Raw genomic sequence first — 18,538 nt, 5'->3', positions numbered from 1 at the left:
TCAAAAGATCGAGCAACGCTGGAATGTCGCTGTTTGTGATTCCCAAAACCGGCCTCATTCAGTTGATCTCTCCCAAAAGCTGTTGTAAATCATGCAAATTGCTGATCTTTGTGCTGACCTCCATTTTCTGAGGTTTTATTGTTTTCTCTGAAATCTTCCACCCTAGATATTTCCAAGGCACAACGTCTTGAATCTTTGAAATGCTGATTTCCAGACCTGCCTTTTGCACCTCTGTGATCACACAGTCAGGAGCTTCTTGCAGCTCCTGTTGTGTTGATGCTGCAATGAGCAAATCATCCATGTAATGAATGATCTTCACCTTCAGAAATTTCTTCCGCACTGGTGCCAAAGCTCGTGCCACATACCATTGACAGATGGTCAGAGAATTTTTGAGTCATTGTGGAAGGACCACCCAATGGTACCACTGCAGAGGTGTTTCCTTGTTCATACTCGGAACTGAAAAGGCAAATCTTGGAGCATCATCTGGATGGAGCTGAATACTGAAGAAACAATCCTTGAGGTCAATGACCACAAGCGGCCAATCTCTGGGAATCATTGAGACAGATGGAAGTCCCAGCTGAAGTAGTCCCATGTCTTCTATGACTTCATTGATCTCCCTGAGATCATGTAACAACCTCCATTTGCCTGATAGCTTTTTCTTGATGACAAACACTGGAGAGTTCCAAGGGCTGTCTGTTGGCTTGATGAGTCCCTTCTGCAATTGTTCTTGGACCAGGTTTTTCAAAGCACTCAACTTTTTCCGCTCAAGGGGCCACTGATCCATCCAAACTGGATCGTCTGTTTTCCATGTCAACTTCAATGTGGCGAGTGCCGCAGTGACCCCTACTAAAAATCCACTTTGATCTTTGCGCCCCATTGTGCCAAAAGGTCTCGACCCCAGACTGTGATCGGCTTTTGGACGACAAAAGGACGAATGATCGCCCTCTTGTCTCCTGGTCCCGTAACAACGACGGAATTCTCACTCTGCAGACACAGAGATGCTCCCCCTATGCCTGAGAGAGAACCCAAGGGCGCGACCAAGCTCCAATTGCATGGCCAAAAGATGTACAATATTACTGTGACATCCGCCCCTGTGTCGAGCATGCCTCTGATTGCTATCGTCCTGTCTCCACATGTCAATTGGCATGTGAGTGTCGGTCGATCTCGACCTATGTGCTTCACCCATGTAGTATGTACTTCAACATGTTCTTTCATAGGGAATCCTTCTTCATCGAAGATTGACATGACTTCTCCAACGGTGTGTGGCGGCAAGGTGAAAGCTCTTGCAACCACAGTATTTTCCGGTACAGTCAATGGTGGACGAAGCGCTCTTGCCAGAACCGTCAATTCTGTATTCTTGTCTGCAGAAACAACTGTCGGATAAACAATGAGTCCAAGGATGCTGCATTTGTCTTGTCCAACTATTAAGAAATCTTGTTTTTTGTATGAATTTCCGCGGATACCCGTTGGTATCTCTGCATGATTTTCGTCTAGAAAGCATACTAGTTTTGAAGCTGCCAATGCACACTGTGCCCCTGGTGGGAGGAGGTCTGGGTCGCTATGGAATTGACTGAGGGTTTTGCTGAGGGCATCTGCTTGTCGCTCACTGATGATTGTCCTGTCTGCTCTTGTGTCACCGCCAGCACTTGTGTCTGCGCGCGCTGGCGATTTATGGACGCGGTCCTTCTCCCGTTTTCCCAACAGGGTAAAGGATTTCCTTCCATGTCTGTTTGAGAATAACATTCTTTCACAGAGTGTCTTCCTCTTCCGCCCCGTGCACAAATTGGCCTTTCCGCTTTTTGTGCTGGCACTGGTGTATGTGTCTGTGGACAATTCTTCCTCATGTGTCCAAACTTCCCGCATTTGTAACACTGTCCTCCTGGGGGATTGCTCTTCTTCTGCATTGTTGCAAGAACTTTGTTGGTGCTCTCGTTCTGTTGATGAAGTATTTCTTCCAGCAACTTTTCCAATGCCTTGTCTTCTGATTTTCTCTCTGAGTGTCCCCTTATCTGTTCTTCCCATTCCTCTCTTAGTTCTTCACAATCTATGCGACATGCTGAGGTGTCCCCACCTTGCTGCATGCCTCCACCATCTCTGCCAAGGATCGCCGTCCTGGCATGGCACTAATGATCTGTTGACAATCCGGGTTAGCATTGCCAAAAGCTAAACTCTCCAAGAGAGGACTCTTCACTTCTTCAATCGTCACCTGTTGATCTACGGCTTGTGTGAGTCGACCGATGAACGACATGAATGGTTCTGCGGGACCTTGCCTGATGCAAGAGAATGGAACATCTGGAGCTCCTGTTGGCGTAATCTGCATGATTGCCATTCGCTCTGCTTCTTTGATGTCATTTAACACTCTTCGTGGAAGCCGCACTGCTTGTTCCCCTGGGTTGTCATCCGGACGATCTCCTGCTAACTGCGCTTCTGTGAGATTCACGTTTGGCCCACCTTGATATCTATTTCGCAACTTTGAAAGATACTTTCTCCATCTTTTTTCCCAGACGAGACTCTGTGTGTGAGAATCATTGCCACAATGCTTCGAATATCATATGGCATAAGGTCGTACGTGGTGAATGTCCCTCTTAATAGTTGTTTGAAATATTGTGAATCCAGCCCAAAAGTTTGAGCCGCCTTCCCTAAGTCTTTGAGTGTTTCGTGACCCATCCTTTCCCATTTTGGATTCTGTCCTGGGCATCATATGTCACCGGCATTGTCAAATCTCCTGAACCCGGAAATAAATGCTTGTCTTTTGCCAACGCTTTTCTGATGCGCTTCCAATCCATTGTCTTCACCGGCTGTTGAAATTCCCCCTCTGGTGACTCCATTGGTATTTGCATGAACAATGGGATTGTGGAGGTCATCAGTGATTCGTTGTACCTCATTCTTTGCCTTGAGGTTTTCAGCCTCACTCCTAAATCTGAAAAGGAAACTTGAGAATCCTGTTGATATCTCTTTTTTGCTGTATCAAAAAAACGCAAGAAGCTTTTTGCTGCTTCCGCTGCTGACAGCATCCATGCTGGAACACCTTCCGATGCTGTAATCCGTATGATGTCTTCTCCTTGTTGCTGGGCTTCATCTGAATTTTCCTCATCCTCGCAAAATCCTGAAGTTGAAGGATAATCCATTTGTTGCGTTGTCATTGTCTTCTTAGATGTTGTCTTCTTTTTATATGTTGTTGGAAAAAATCGCTGCATTGTTGCAGTCTCGCCACGAGATAGCGCTGTGGCTCCACCAAACAGATCTGGCATGTCGTGCACTTCGGTCATCCCCCCAAGAGGTGGCACTGTAACCGGACTGGGTAGCTTGGATGATGGCATGAATTCAACTGCCCCTCAGTCGGCCAACTGCCGTGCCTCCGATCTCGTCTGAGACCAAGTCTGCATGGCTTTTAATTCAGCTGAAAATGGAGCTTGAGTACAAGAACGTCTCCCTTGGAGGGAAGAGGCTTGGACCCCAAGGGTTTGGACTGAAGGCACCGGGACTGGAGAAGGGGTGGAGCCCTGGGATGTGGAACCCCGAGCACGGCCCCTCCTTGCCCAAGACGTCACAGGGGACTGAACCCGCCTCCGCCCACGCTCTGCTTTCTGCGCATGCGTGCTTTCAGAACCGCCCCCCGTCTCTCCCGAGCTGACGTCACTCTCTCCCTCCCATTCCGCCTCTGAAATTTCTTCCCTTTGATCTGTCCCTGACTCTCTCTCCTCCTCCTCTGACGCTGTATCCACTCCTCCCACCGGTGCGCACAGCCCGCCCCTGCTGGCACCCAGGCACACTCAGCGATACGAGCCGATCTCCGCATCCCAACTTCCGGGTCTGACGTCACAACCGCACGTCTCCTGCGTCTCTCTATGGTGGCCGTTTGGGGCTGTGCAGCCTCTCCCAACTCGCTGCCCATGTCTGACGCTCCCGCATCGGTTTGAGACCCCTCCCCAGAGGTTCCACGAGCCTTGCCCTTCGCGCGCGTCTTGGCCACTGTGCCGGCTGAAGCAGCCACCGCTCCCGGCGTTGTGCTCATGAAAGCCACACCAGAACCCGTGTCTCCCATCACCTCCTCACTTGCGCCCCCTCCCTCAGCCTGCACCGCCGCCGCCGCGCCAGCCTGCTCTGCCGCCGCTGCGCTGCCGTGCCTGCCGCGAGAAAGCGCTTCCCCCAACACCTTCTCTCCCCTTTGGACCCCCCCTTCTGACCCCGCCGCTTCTGATTTGGAGCCTGAAGTCCCTGTACTCTCTGGGGTTTCAGGGCGTTTTAGGGATCTCTTGTGCTTTCTGGGTGGTGGAACTGGAGGCAATGACATTATTCCCTGCTCCCGTTACTCTAGAGCTTTTTCCCCCTGGCTAGCTGGGGCCAGAGGCAATCTCTGCCTAGAGCCTTGCTCTCCTCCCATTGCTCCTGAGGGACCCGCAACCGCTTGTTGCCTTTCCAGTCGTTTTGACTGCACTGAGATGCCTTCTAACATAATTCTTGCCGGAGACAGCAATTTTAAGGCTGTCTTGTCTTTTTTCGTGGCTAGGAGATAGAGGTGCCTATTAATTTTTGCCAAAACCCTACTTCAAACAACAGACGTGTCTCTGAAAATGGATAATTAAGTCTCACCCACAATAAAAGATCTTTCAGCTCCTTCTTTGAAATCCCAACTGTGCATGTCTCTGCCACGCCTTGTAAGGCGGACAAAATTCCCATCTGTTCTTGGGAGAGTGTGCCCCCCATGTTCTTAATTTTGACCTTCTCACCGAATCTCTGTTGTCAGAGCAGTCTGAAGGCTCCCGATCTCCGTCCAGCAGGTCACAGGAGATGGATCCAGAGGCGCCTTTTCTGGTTCCGATCCAGGCTGTTCTGCTATGAACCTTCTTCGGCAGAAGCTGAGACGTGTAATTCTCAGTGACTGCTGTTTTTTTCAGACTCTCTTGGCCGTTTTGTGGCTTCCCTCCCAAGGAGTTATCAGTGCTCTCCTGGGAATTCGTCCAAGTCTGGAGCTGCCCTCTCGGCTCTTCAGTCTCGGCTCTTCAGGGCTGATACCCCCCCTTTGGTGGGAGTAGCCCATGCAGCAGACACCAGTTGTCCCGTGTCTCGGCTGTTCTAATGGCCTGGAAAGGCTCAGGATGGCCTTGGGGCAGCCCGCGCTCCAAAGGATGAAAGGAGTCTTCAGGTTTCTCGGTCTTCAGTGTTGTTTATTAATTCTTATCTACAATATTTTCTCCCGGCCCAAGAGAGGTCCGCACAGCAAGTCAGCCATGAGCACACTGATTGCCCTCAGGGCGGTCACTTATCTTTATACCAAAAACTACATATAAGATATTTACCTTTTCTTCCCAATACCTTTCACCCTTATTGACAAGTGCACATTCAGTAAGAACCAATCTCAAAGTGCCACCATCACCACCGAAGATGGACAAGAAGAAGAAGAATAAGAAGGACAGGACACACCCTAATTCCTCCATCTTGTCCCCCTAGAACCCCCCTGTACCAAGATTCTAAAACCTGTGTTTCACACTATAATTATCTATCTCTTCACCATTTATCCCCGTGTGATCCTCTCATCCTCATACAGGTGTTGTTTCCCGTGCAGGATCAAAGTCTAACCACCAAACACTTCTGGCAACGTTCCAGGACCTCCGAGCCCCCCCCAAGGGTTGTCTCGGTGACTCTGCACATCAGGAATGTTGTGTGGAGTTCCCACATTTGCCCAGCAAGACAGCCATGGGCACACTGACCTCCCTCTTGGCGGTTGTCTATTTTTATACTAAAAACTACGTATAAGATATTTACCTTTACCTTCCAATAACTTTTGCTCTTATTAACAAGATTTAATGTGAACCAATCCCAAAGGTCCAGCATCACCATCAAAGATGGATGACAAGAAGAAGAGGAGAAGGACAGGGCACGCCCTAATACCTCCATCTTGCCTCCTAAGAACCCCCCTGTACCAAGATCCCAAAATCTGTGTTTTCACCCTGTAAAAAACCAATTCCTTCACCACTTATCCCCAAGTGATCCCCTTTTCCTCATATAGGTGGCACATCTCGTGCAGGGTCAAAATCCAACCACCAAGCACTTCTGGCAACATTCCAGGATTTCCGAGTCCCCCAAGGGTTACCTCGGCAACTCTGGACATAAGGAGTGATGTGCTGAGTTCCCACAGGAAAAGGCACAGGGCTCAGTGGAGGTGTGGCACTGCAGGGACGGCGGCACCAGGGTAAACGGGGTGTGGTGGCTGTCCCCAAACTGTCCCTGTGGGGACAGCAGTTCTTGTGGGAAAGTGTGTGTGGATGGTCCCAAAAAGATTTGGAGCGGCAGGGGAACATGTCTGTGTCACAGCCACCCGTGCACCACATCCCTGTGGTACAGACACCTTGGGAACAGGGACACTGTGGCTACCCTGGGCTGAGCCAGAACATGGGGAAACTGTGGACATCGCAGGCAGGAGGACACCACACACACAGCCCATGCTGGCACAGGTCACCCCCACCAGCTCACGATCCCATCCCCATGATCCCATCCCCATTGCCACATCCTCACCGTTCTTGTCCCCTTCTGTCCCTGCATCCCAGTTCCCTTGTCCCTATGCCCAGAGCTATGGGAGCCCAAAGGTACCAGTCCCCACATTCCTGTCCCCACATCCCCATCCCCAAATTAATGTCCCCCCTGCTCCTTTCCCCAAAGCCACTCTACATCCCCAGTCCCACCAAGGTCCACTGTGGGTAACATGGACTGGCACTGCTGGCATTGGGGACATCAGGAGACCCCACAGTCCCCCTGTGCCCTCTCCCCTCCCCATCCCAGGGGTGTCAGGCCTGTGCCCGGGGCACTCACCCCACAGGAGCAGTGCCATCTTCCCGGCCATCCTGGTGTCCCCAGCCATGTGCACTGGCTGTCACTCACTGCTGTGGCCACCGCTCCCCTGGCTGGCGGCTCTTCAGATGAAGGAGAAGGAAGCGAGGTCACATCCCTCCCCACATGTAGGTGGCCCTTGGTGGGAGCAGGGTAACTACAAGCTGGGGACAGGGTGGGGAAGCGAGGTCAGGTCTTGACCTCATGCGTGGGTGGCCCTTGGTGGGGGCAGGGTGGGGATATGGGTGGGTGGGACACAGTGGAACCTGAGGTTCCCAGGAGATGGTGGCTTGGTGGGTTTGGGGAGGCAGGAAGGGGGTCACTGGGGAATGGGGGTGGTGAGTAGGGGAAATGTCCGGCGATGGGGGTGCCATGGGAATGGGCATCCCCATAGCTGGGCAGACTGAGGGATTTGAGTTCATGGGATGGGGGAATGGTGGGTCGTAGGAGGATTTCAAGGGATGGAATGAACGGAAGGGGGTTCCTTAGGAATGGGGTCCTGAGCCATGGAGATCCTGGGGAATGTCAGTACTGGGATGGGGGTTGAAGAGAGGGTGGGACAAAAGGAATGGGGGCCCCATGGTTGGGTTCCCAGGGGAATGGAGTTCCAGGAATGGGCAGTGGCTGGGTGAGCCCGTGGGTCCAAGCTCCTTCCCTGGCTGCCTCAGATTTTGGGGTGAACCACAGCCAGCACAGCCCCCATGAGGTGCTGGTGGCCTGGGGGTCACCCCAGACAGATCCTGAGCAGCTCTGAGTCTGTGCCCCCAGCCTCCAATGAATTTTCCCTCTCTTTATTCCATTTCCATCATTTTACCCCTCAATTTCACAAGCCCCCAGTTCGTGCCTTTATGGTCCTGGGGGACACCAGAGCAAGGAACAGCTTGGGGGAACCTCAAAGTGGGGGAAGCAGGGCTGAGGGGTCTGCAAGGAGGGCTGAGGAGGCTGTGGGGGATGTGCGTGTCCAGCTTTTACCTCCCAACACTTTCACTTTCTCTCTCTTGCAGAAGATGGAAGAGGCGGTTTGACACATTTCTCACATGAGGGGGTTGGTTCTCTCCTGGTGGGGCAGATCCAGGGGGCTCCTGTCCGGGTGGGATCCTGCCCCAGGGGGGACACATGCTGGACAAGGGGGTCCTGTTCTGGGGCATGGCAGCTCTGGAGGAGTCCAGAGTTCTCTATTCTTGCTCCGCCCTGCAGGATCTGAGCCGGCAAGAGCAGCTGGGGAATGGAGAGCCAGCCAGGAAGGAACTCCCAAACTCCTGCTCCTTGAAGCCAGTGGCCATCCAAGGGTGGGGCCCAGCCTTGGCCCAGCCCCACTGCACAGGAATGGCCATTGTCCAGCTCTGCTCTGGCCAGCCCCAGGTGGCAGTCAGGACCTGAGGGTCCCCCCTGCCCCCTTGGCTTTGATTCTGGCAGCCTTAGAGCTGATGGAGAAGTGAAAATTCTGTGGGTGGAAAAAGGCCTGTCTGTGGTTTGCTCAGCTCTGCAGGAAGTACAAACCACAAAGGGAGCCCAAGCAGTGGCTCTGTGAGGGCCTTTGATGGTTTTTCATAGCAGGCTGGCTCGAAACCACCTGCAGGGGCAGCTGTGAGGGGACCAGTCCAGAAATGCAGCAATTGATCATTCTGTCCCTTTGCCCAAGGGACTGAGAGAGCCTGAACACTACTGCAAATCCCACAACAATCTGCTCAACAACCTGACCTGGACCCTCCTCCTCCTCCCTGCCTTGCTGTGCATAGACAGTGGCCGGATGCCCTGCACCCACCACAGCCGCTCTCTCACTGCCCTCCACACCTGGATGGGGAGAGAAAACTGAGCAAAGGGTTCCTGGGTTGAGACAAGGTCCAGGAGAGATCACTCATCAAATCCTGTCACAGGTAAAACTGCTTATGATTTAGAGATATGAATTGAATTTATTGCTGACAAAAATCAGAGCAGGATAAGTCAAACCCTTCCATACACCTTCCCCCTGTTATGAATAACTATGTATTCATTGGCTTTCACTATTATATTGATTTACCAAATTATTTTGATATAATACATTTTGTAATCAGTTTTTAACTGCTTTTGATACACTACAATTTGTCAGCCTTTTTACCCTGTCTGTGTAGAATATATTTTTTAGTGTCATAAATATATTATAGTTTAGGCTGTCCCAAAAGATCAAGATAGAGACAATGTGCTGTGTATTACAACATTAACTGTTTCAGAAGTAGCTAATGCCTTTATTTGTGTAACTAAATTACAATGGTGAGAATAACTCAGATAATTTTGTGAAATAGCTAATGTTGATATAATGTACTGGTGGACTATCTGATCTGTATGAGAAGAACACATTAAAAAGTAGCAAGTGAAAAAACATAAAAAAAAAATGCAAAGAGGAATTTACCACTGACGCTTCTGACTGTCACACCACAGAACAGGGGACCTTGTGAGGACATAAAATATATAAATTTAATCTGCAGTATGGTGTTTACTTTATGAAAATGAATCAAGGGTCAAACCAAGCAAAAGAATTCCCAGACCACCTGAACTAGAAAGAATGTTTGAATATGTTATACAAACCCTCCTGAGTATTTATTTCACCGATACAATGAAAATGTATGTATGAAGAATTGTTCTAGTTATCCGTGTGCCTCTGGCAGCTGCCAAACACCCAGCACGCTGTTTACTGACCCTTTTATCCCTTATTGAACACGTACAAACTTTAAAGAGTGAGCCTTGTTTCTCACACAGTTTGACCAAAAAACTGCATTTTGGGTACAAAAAGAGGGAAAAACGTCATGTGCTTCCCCAGCACTGGGAGGGGGAATGAGGAGCCCTGTGGGGTGCTGTGAAGAAGAAGAAGAAGAAGAGACCCCTGAGGGGAATCGATGCCTACCAGTGCCGCCAGTGTCACAGCACGTCATCGTAGTCACAGGGGTCCTGCTGTCCCTCGTTGGGTCCTGACAGCTCCTTGTTGGTCACTTGTGGATCCCTAGGTGGGGCACGGCTAGGGGACACCCGTGGGGGCCCTGAGAGTGACGCCGGTTGTGGGGACCTGGGTGGGGGGTGACACTCGTGGGTGATTGTGGGAGATAGGGAAAGGCGCTGCGGAAGATGTCGCGATGTTATGGAAAGGCAGGACCCTCTGTTCCCTGTAGATAAGACCCTCTGTTACTCATAGATAAGAAATTAACATAGGAATGTAGCCTCTCTTAACCAAATGCCAGTAACTTTCCATTCCTTACCCAGTACTTTTCCATTCCCTACTAACCATAGATAAGAAGAACAAACCCCCTTTTGACGTAGAGACCCCTTAGACTCTAAGACCCCACGAGAAGAAGTAATAAACGCCTTTTGACCGTCCACCATATTGGTGTCTGCGTGTGTCATTGGCCCGAACGGCCCTGGAGAGTGGGCCGCCGTGCTGATCCTCAGAACCAGGTCGCCTGCCTTGCTCCAGAAGGCAACAGATGATGTGTCCCTCTCCCCCCCTGTACTCAACCTCTGCCCACTTGGTGCCCATGATGTGGGTGTTGAGCAGAGCCCCCTCCCCCTGGGGTGGTGTCTGGGGAGGGGGAAAGGGGAGTCGCAGCCCGAGCTCCCCACTCACCTGTTCTGGAGCTTCCTGGCAGCTGCAAGGAAAAGAGGAGGGGGTGACCATGGGGACACCGGGGCCCCTGAACTTTTCTTGGAACTCAGCAGCTCCAACCACCCATGGGACCCACAAATCCCCACTGCAGTCCCGATTTCCAATGAACCCCTGATTCCCCCCGGACACTCTGATCACCCCTGAACCCCTTGGAGCTTCTGCACCACTGCAGTGCCCTCAACCCCCCTGGTGCCCCCAACCCTCTGAGTCCCCAGAACCCCAAGCCTGACAGGGAGGGGCACCCCCCAAACTGCACCACGACCCCAGAAAGATCCCCCAACATCCCTGCACATCCCTCCAGGACCTCACCAAACCCTCCAGGAGCTCCCTGTGCCCCCCCAATGTTCCTTAAAGCCACCCAGGGAAGGCCATGGAGCCCAAGCAAAACCCTCCAAATTCCCCCCACATCCCCCAGGACCCCCAGCCAAGGTCACTGTGGGCTCAGTGTCCCCCAGTTCACGGGCCCTGGGGGCTGTCGATCTCTGTCCCCACCCTGGGGGCTTCTCCTCACTCCAGGACCCCCCTCCCCCCCCATTGTCACTCACCCCTGCGGTGCCACCAGTGACAGCCCCCGATGACAGCCAGGAGCAGGAGCAGGAACAGGAGGGTCCTGCCGACATTCACAGACACTGCTGGGGACAGACGGGGACACATCCGGGTCACCCTAATCTCTGGGGGTCCTGAACCCCCAGCGACCCTGTGTGACCCCACCTGTGATTCCTGATTCCTCCCAGGATGAGTCAGGTGTCACCATCAGTGCCAGCTCAGGGCTGAGTGCACGGAACACGTGGTGCCCATCCTGTCCCAGCTGGTTGGTGGCCACGCACTGGTAGGTGCCCGAATGTCCCACATCGATGTCCCTGAGCTCCAGGAGGGGACCCTGGGCCACCTCCTGCCCGTTGTGCAGCCAGGTGAAGGTGACAGGGGCTGAGCCAACCTGTACCGAGCAGCACAGGGTCATGTTGTCACCTACACACACCTGGTGTGACAGGGGACTGAGGGTGATGGTGGCATTGGCCATGGGCACTGTGGGGACAGAGACAGGGCTGGCAAATGACAAGGTGGGATGGGGTTGCTGTGGTTGGGATCACCCTCAGCCTGAGGTTCCTGCTCACCCATGACGGTGACATTCAGGGGGTCACTATCAGCCACGCTGTTCCCGTCGCTGACCTGGCCTCGGTACTGGCCGCTGTCATTGTCCCCAACGTGGCACAGCTCCAGGCAGGGGCCAGTGCCTAGCAGTGTCTTCAAGCCCTCCTGGTGCCAGGAGAAGGACAGGGGACCTGTCCCCGTGGCCACCACACAGCTCAGCACCAGGTGCCCCTGTCCCCTAGTGCCACCTGTACCCTTGGGGGCTGCGCTGACAGGGACACCCCTGAGGGTGGGACCCCTGGGAGGGGGGGGACAGTGAGGGACCCGGGGAGTCAGGGAGTGGGAAAGGGATCCCTGTGAGGGAGAGGGGGCGAAGAGATTGGTGAGGGCTTGAAACGGACTCCAAGGAAGGATGAGGGGTTCAGGGAGGGGACACCTGGTGAAGGAGGGGGCTGACACTGGCGAGGGTACAGGGACCCAAAGGAGAGGATGGTGAGACCTGGAAAATGTGATGGGCCTACAAAGAGGGGTGAGGTGACCTAGGGAGGGGTGAAGGGACCCGGTGAGGGATGGAGTCTCTTGGCACAGATGGAGGTCCCCAGACAGTGATGGGGTACCCAAGCAGACTGTGGGGGGCTCCCCGTGCCCATCCCCACACTCACTGTGCACTGTGATGCGGAGCCAGGTGCTGCTCTTCCACGCGGTCTCCCCCCTCGGAGTGCACCTGGCAGCTGTAATTCCTTGAGTGAGAGACCCCCACGACAGGCACCAGCAGCTGCAGGGATCCCTGAGGGACCCCCACCACCTGCCCATCCCGGTAGAACAGGTGCAGGAGAGGGGCTCAGGGCCACAGGGGGCTGGGGGTGCTGAGGCAGCTGAGAGTCAGGGGGGATCCCTGGATGGTCTTGGGGGAACCCTCCAGAATCGGTGCCATGAAGAGCTCAGGGAAGGAGAGGGGAGGTGAGAATTGTCACTCTGAGCCTGCTGGGAATAGTCTTAGGAGGTGTCAGGAGATCGGAATTCCAACCTAGGGGGTGCTCACTGTGCACTGTCACTGTCACTGCTGCTGATCATGAAATACAGGACCTCACAAAGCCCCTGCAGCTGTAGTGACCGCTGTGGTGCAGCTGCAGGGGGGACAGGAACAGCTCAGTTCCCCTCAGGGACCCCCCAAGATCCTTCTTGTCCTAGTAAAATCGCACCCTGGTGAGATGGTTGTCCTACCGGCAGTGCAGTGTCACTGTGTCCCCCTCCAGCAGTGCCTGTGCTGGCACCTGCAGCACCAGCTGGTCTGTGGGATAGGAGGGTCCAGTCTCACTGAGGGGCTTGAAACAGGTCTGAGAAGGGTCCCCACGGCACTGGGGACATGTGGGTACACTGGGATGAACTGGGATGTTCCTGTGTGCAGGGCACCACACGAGGGGTGTGAGGCCACCCACAGAGTGGAGCCCTCCCAGACCTATCAAGGGCCACCGAGATGATTTAAGATCCCCCCTCACCATCTAAGACTCTGACAGGGGGGGCTGCACCCAGGGGGGCTGGGTGGTCTGGGCACCTGTGGGTGACAGGGGACACCAGCCTGCCAGGGCCAGCGTGGGGCTGGGGACAGTAGGGTGGGGCCATGGCATCCCGAGGACTCACCAGCGAGGCCGAGGGTCTGGGCTGGAAGGGAGAAGAGACAGGGCTGGGTGGGGTGGCACTGCAGGGACAGAGACACAAGGGAAACAGGGTGTGGCGGCTGTCCCCAAACTGTCCCTGTGGGGCCCGCAGTTCTTGTGGGAAAGTGTTTCTGGGTGGTCCCCAAAAGATTTGGAGAGGCAGGGGGACATGTCTGTGTCACAGCCACCCATGCACCACGTCTGCCCTGTGGCACAGACACCTTGGGAACAGGGACACGGAGGCCACCCTTGGCTGAGGCAGAACATGGGGACACTGTGGACACCCCGGGCACAAGGACACCACAGACACAGCCCATGCTGGCTCAAGTCACCCCCACCAGCTCATGATCCCATCCCCATGATCCCATCCCCATGGCCACATCCTCACAATTATTTTCCCTGCATCCCAGTTCCCTTGTGGCCCCCCTTATCCCCAGAACTCCCTGAGCCCAAAGGTGCCAGTCCCCACATTCCTGTCCCCACATCACCATCCCCAAATTCTTGCCCCTCTTCCTGTCCCCAAAGCTACCCTACATCAGTCACAGTCCCACCAAGGTCCACTGTGGGTAACATGAACTGGCTCTGCTGGCATTGGGGACCTCAGGGGACCCCACAGACCCCCTGTTCCCCTCCCCTCCCTATTGCTGGGGTGTCAGGCCCATGTCTGGGGCACTCACCCCACAGGAGCAGCGCCACCTTCCCGGCCATCCTGGTGTCCTCAGCCATGTGCACTGGCTGTCACTCGCTGCTGTGGCCACAGCTCCCCTGGCTGGCAGCTCTTTGGATGAAGGGGAAGTAAGCCAGGTCATGTCCGTCCCCACATGTAGGTGGCCCTTGGTGGGGCAGAGTGGCCACAAGCTGGGCACAGGCTGGGGACATGGTGGGATAGTCTGGGGACATGGTGAGGGATGGTGTTGCCAGGAGTGGGGGGCTCAGGGGATGTGGGGAACCAGGGATGGGTGTCCATGAGAATGGGGGTCCAGGGGAATTGAGGTCTCCATGCCTGGGGGGATTAAGGGATGGGGGTGCTGTGGGAACATGGTCCCCAGGGATTTGGGGTCATGGCATGTGGGTGCCGGAGTTGGGGGTGTAGAGGGAAAAAGGGGACCCTCGGGAATAGGGGTTCTGGGGGAAGAAGCAGCCCATGGGATGGGATCAAGGCAATGGTGGTGCTGGGCAATGGTGGTCCTGGGATGGGGGTCCCCAGGGAGGACCAAGACCAAGGCAGTGGGGGGTCCCATGGTTGGGGTGCCAGGGGAATGGGGGGGCAGGGATTGGGCAGTGGCTGGGTGGGCACAGGGGTCAGAGCTCCTTCATGGGATGCCTCAGATTTTGGGATGACCCAGAGCCCAGCACAGTCCCCAGACTGGGGCACCCCAGAGCTTTCCTGGGAGTCTCTGGATCCCTGCCCCACACACCCCTGGGTCAGGTCTCCCCAAATTTCCTGGCTCAGCCATCCCAGGCAACATTTGATGCCCAAATGGTTGAGGCCAAAGCAATAGAACAAAAGCAAAAATCTTTCCCACACTGTCGCATGTCCTGGCTAGATGGTGACAGTGGAGGGGGGTGATGGTCCCCCTTTCAGGGCTCCGCAGGATCCCAGCTACCAGCAGAGGCGCAACACAGAACAAAAAGGCCACAGCAGCAGCATGGGCCTAGGGTGGCACTGGGTTTCTTTACTTGATGTTACACTCCCTGAGTCTCGGGATCCCAGGCAATGAGCTGGGGGCAAGCAACAGCTTATGAAGCGGGGGCAGGTCTCAAGGGAGGATACAATGTTCAACTAATCAGGAGAACTGGGGGTGGAACACAAGGGCAAAGGATACAAGGGAGGAAAACTGCTTGGGACAGGAGGGGTTAACAACTGGATGTGGGAGGAAAGGGTTTGAAACTTGGCAGAAAAGTAGATAAGAAGCAAAGAGATAAAGGGACACCTGGCTCAATTGAATAACAAAGACTAGTCTGGAGTCTGTGTCACTCCAAAAGCAAGGGGGAAAAAGCCCAAAAAAAACTACCAAACAACAAATCAAACAATAACCTGCAAAATAAAAAAAGAATGCAACACCACACCATTATTTTTCCAATAAAGTACAAACTCAGCAAAAATACAAACTGGCAAGGTATAAAATGCTCTGGTTTATAGAATCCATTGCTTTCCCAAAAAGCCCCTCACAATAAAACTAGAAACAAATACCAAAGAGATGAGACTTTTTGGTTCCCTTTAGCAGCCCCCTGCTGTATCCCAGAGCAGCATTTGCTTGTGGATAACACAGAGTGTGTAATCTCCCTGAGTGTCCAACAGTTCCATGGGATTGTTCCCTGCCTGCTGGGCAGCAACCCAGCCCTGAAGGAAGCCTTTTGTTGGGCCATATTTAGGAACTCTCCCCATTTTTCTCATTCCCACCCTGAAACTTGATTGACTTCCCATGGAGGAAGGGGAGAAGCTCTGTCCATTCTTGTGACAGTGCACAGGAATCTGTGGAAATGCCTGTGTGTGTCTCAGGGTCTCATTCCCTGGTAAATCCATTCCAGCCTGCCCTGAATTCCCCTTCCTGGGCAATCCCTGCTCCTGCTGTGACACCCCGGTTCCCCAGCCCCTCTTGTCCAGTCCCTGCTCAATATTTCCACACTTTTCCCTCTCTTCTGTTGCACACATCCAGAACACAAACATTCTTTCCATGATGTTCCAAAGGGCTGTAGGTTTTGTTCAAGAAGGAGGGTCGAGGACAGGTTGTTGAGCAGTTTGTTTTTGTCTTTGCAGCAGTTTTGTTTTCTCAATCCCTTCGCAAAGGGACAAAATGATCAATTGTTGCATTTCCAGGCTGGTTCCCTCTCAACTGCCCCTGCAGGGTGGGTTTCCAGCCAGCCCTGCTCTGAAAACCATTAAAAGCCCTCACAGAGACACTGCTTGGGCTCCCTTTGTGGTTTTCTGCTTCTTGAAGAGCTGAGCAAACCACAGGCAGGCCTTTTCCCCCACAGAATTCTCACCTTTGCAGTAGCTCTAAAGCTTCCAGAATCAAAGCCAAGGGGGCAGGGGGGACCCTCAGGTCCTGGCTGCCACCTGGGGCTGGCCAGAGCAGGGCTGGGCAATGGCCATCCCTGTGCAGTGGGGCTGGGCCATGGCTGGGCCCCACCCTTGGATGGCCACTGGCTTCAAGGAGCAGGAATTTGGGAGCTCCTTCCTGCCTGGAGCTCCATTCCCCAGCTGCTCTTGCTGGCTCAGATCCTGCAGGGGATGAACAAGACTGGAGAAGTCTGGAAACACCAGGAGATGCCATGCCCCAGGGCAGGAGCCCCTTGTCCAGCATGTGTCCCCCATGGGACAGGATCCCCCCAGGACAGACAGGAGCCCCCTGGATGTGCTCCCCCAGGACAGAATCTGCCCTCCCCCGTGACACTCAGCACAAACGGCCTCTTCCTTCTGTGCAGGAGAGAGAAAGTGTTGGTGGGGCACAGCTGGACACCTCCATCCCCCACAGCCTCCCCAGCCCTCCCTGCAGACCCCTCACCCCTGCTTTCCCCACTCTTGGCTTTCCTCAACACATTCCCTGCTCAGGAGCTCCCCAGGATCATCAAGGCATGAACTGGGGGTTTGGGAATTTAAGGGATAAAAGGAAGGAAATGGAAATGAACAATGGAAAATTCCCCTCGAGGTTGGCGGTGCACAGACCCAGAGCTCCTCTGAATCCCCTCTTGTTGCCCCCCCAAATCACGGGCAACCCAGCAGGCAGCTCTAGCCCCGGAGTCTTCCCAAAATCTGAGGCAGCCAGGGAAGGAGCTGTGACCCACATGCCCATCCCGTCACTGTCCAACCCTGGCAAACTCATTCCCCTGGGAAGCTGACCATGGGACCCCCATTCCTTCTGTCTCCCCTTCCCTGGGACCCCCATCCTGGTGCCGCCATCACCCAGGATCTCCATGGGCCAGAACCCCATTCCCAAGGAGCCCTCTCCCATTCATTCCATCCCCTGAAATCCCCATTCCCCTGGGACTTTAATTCTCCCAGGTCCCCCCATTCCCTCTGCACCCCATCCCTGGCACAAAAATCCCCTGATGAGGGATTTATTACCATTACAATTTATTACAATTTAAAAATTTTCTCATATACTATTTTAAATGTACTTTACCTTTCTCCTAGTCTCATCTCAAAACAAAAAAGAAATAAATACATTCTAATAAATGCACTAATAATAAACCAACACTAAACCCACCACACTAATTATTACATTAACCAAAATATCTCAAATTAGCAAACCAAAACCATGACACCAAATACCTGGAGCCCACCTTCCCCTGAGACTCCCATCCCTGAGTCCCCCCAGCCCTGGGGACCCCCATTCCCATGGCACCCCCATCCACTGTGACTCCCCCTCCTCACGACCCCAATTCCCCATGGACCCATTCCCTGGACCCCCTTTCCCAGGACTCCCCTCTCCCCTGGACACTCATCCCTGGCTCCCCAAACCCCCTTAGCCCCCCTGCTCCTGGGATGCCCATGTCCCACCAACCCAGAGACAGCCTTGTCCCCAGCATGTCTCCACCCTGCCCACAGCCGGCCCCAGCTTGTGGCCACCTTGTCCCCACCAAGGGCTACCTACACATGGGGATGGACGTGACCTTGCTTCCTTCCCTTTCATCCAAAGAGCCGCCAGCCAGGGAAGTGGTGGCCACATCAGCGAGTGACAGCCAGTGCACATGGCTGGGGACACCGGGATGGCCGGGAAGGTGGCGCTACTCCTGTGGGGTGAGTGCCCCGGGCACGGGCCGGGCTGGTAGTACCCTGGGGATGGGCGCTGGTGAGGCAGAGAGTGGTGGGGAGGGGGCACAGGGGAGCTGTAGGGCTCCCTGAGGTTCCCAGTGCCAGAAGAGCCAGAGCATGAGGTGACCGGGGTCATGGGGTGGCCGTGGGGACAGGAGAGGGTGAACAGGGCTGGAGGGATAGGAATGTGGGGAGAGGCATCCTGGGGCTGGGGCAGCTGTGGGGACAGGGACACAGGGATGCAGGGATGCAGGGATGCAGGGATGCAGGGACAGGGAGAAGAAGACAAGCACAATGTGGATGGGCCATGGAGACCGAGGCCATGGTGCTGGCGGGGGAGACCTGTGCTAGCACAGTGTCCCCATCGAGACATCAATTGGTGCCACACCAATTTCCCCAGGAGGACAGTTCAGGGGCAGCGCCTATGAACCATTCCCCTGTGCACAACTGTCCCCATGGTGCCACACTCACTGAGCCCTGTCCCTTCTCCCTTCCAGCCCAGACCCTTGGCCTCGCTGGTGAGTCCTTGGGGGATGCCATGGCCCCACCCTGCTGTCCCCAGCCCCA

The sequence above is a fragment of the Melospiza melodia genome, unplaced genomic scaffold, assembly GCF_035770615.1.
Source record: "Melospiza melodia melodia isolate bMelMel2 unplaced genomic scaffold, bMelMel2.pri scaffold_18, whole genome shotgun sequence".
NCBI classification, from domain to species: domain Eukaryota; kingdom Metazoa; phylum Chordata; class Aves; order Passeriformes; family Passerellidae; genus Melospiza; species Melospiza melodia.
Note: the sequence above shows the minus strand (reverse complement) of the source record.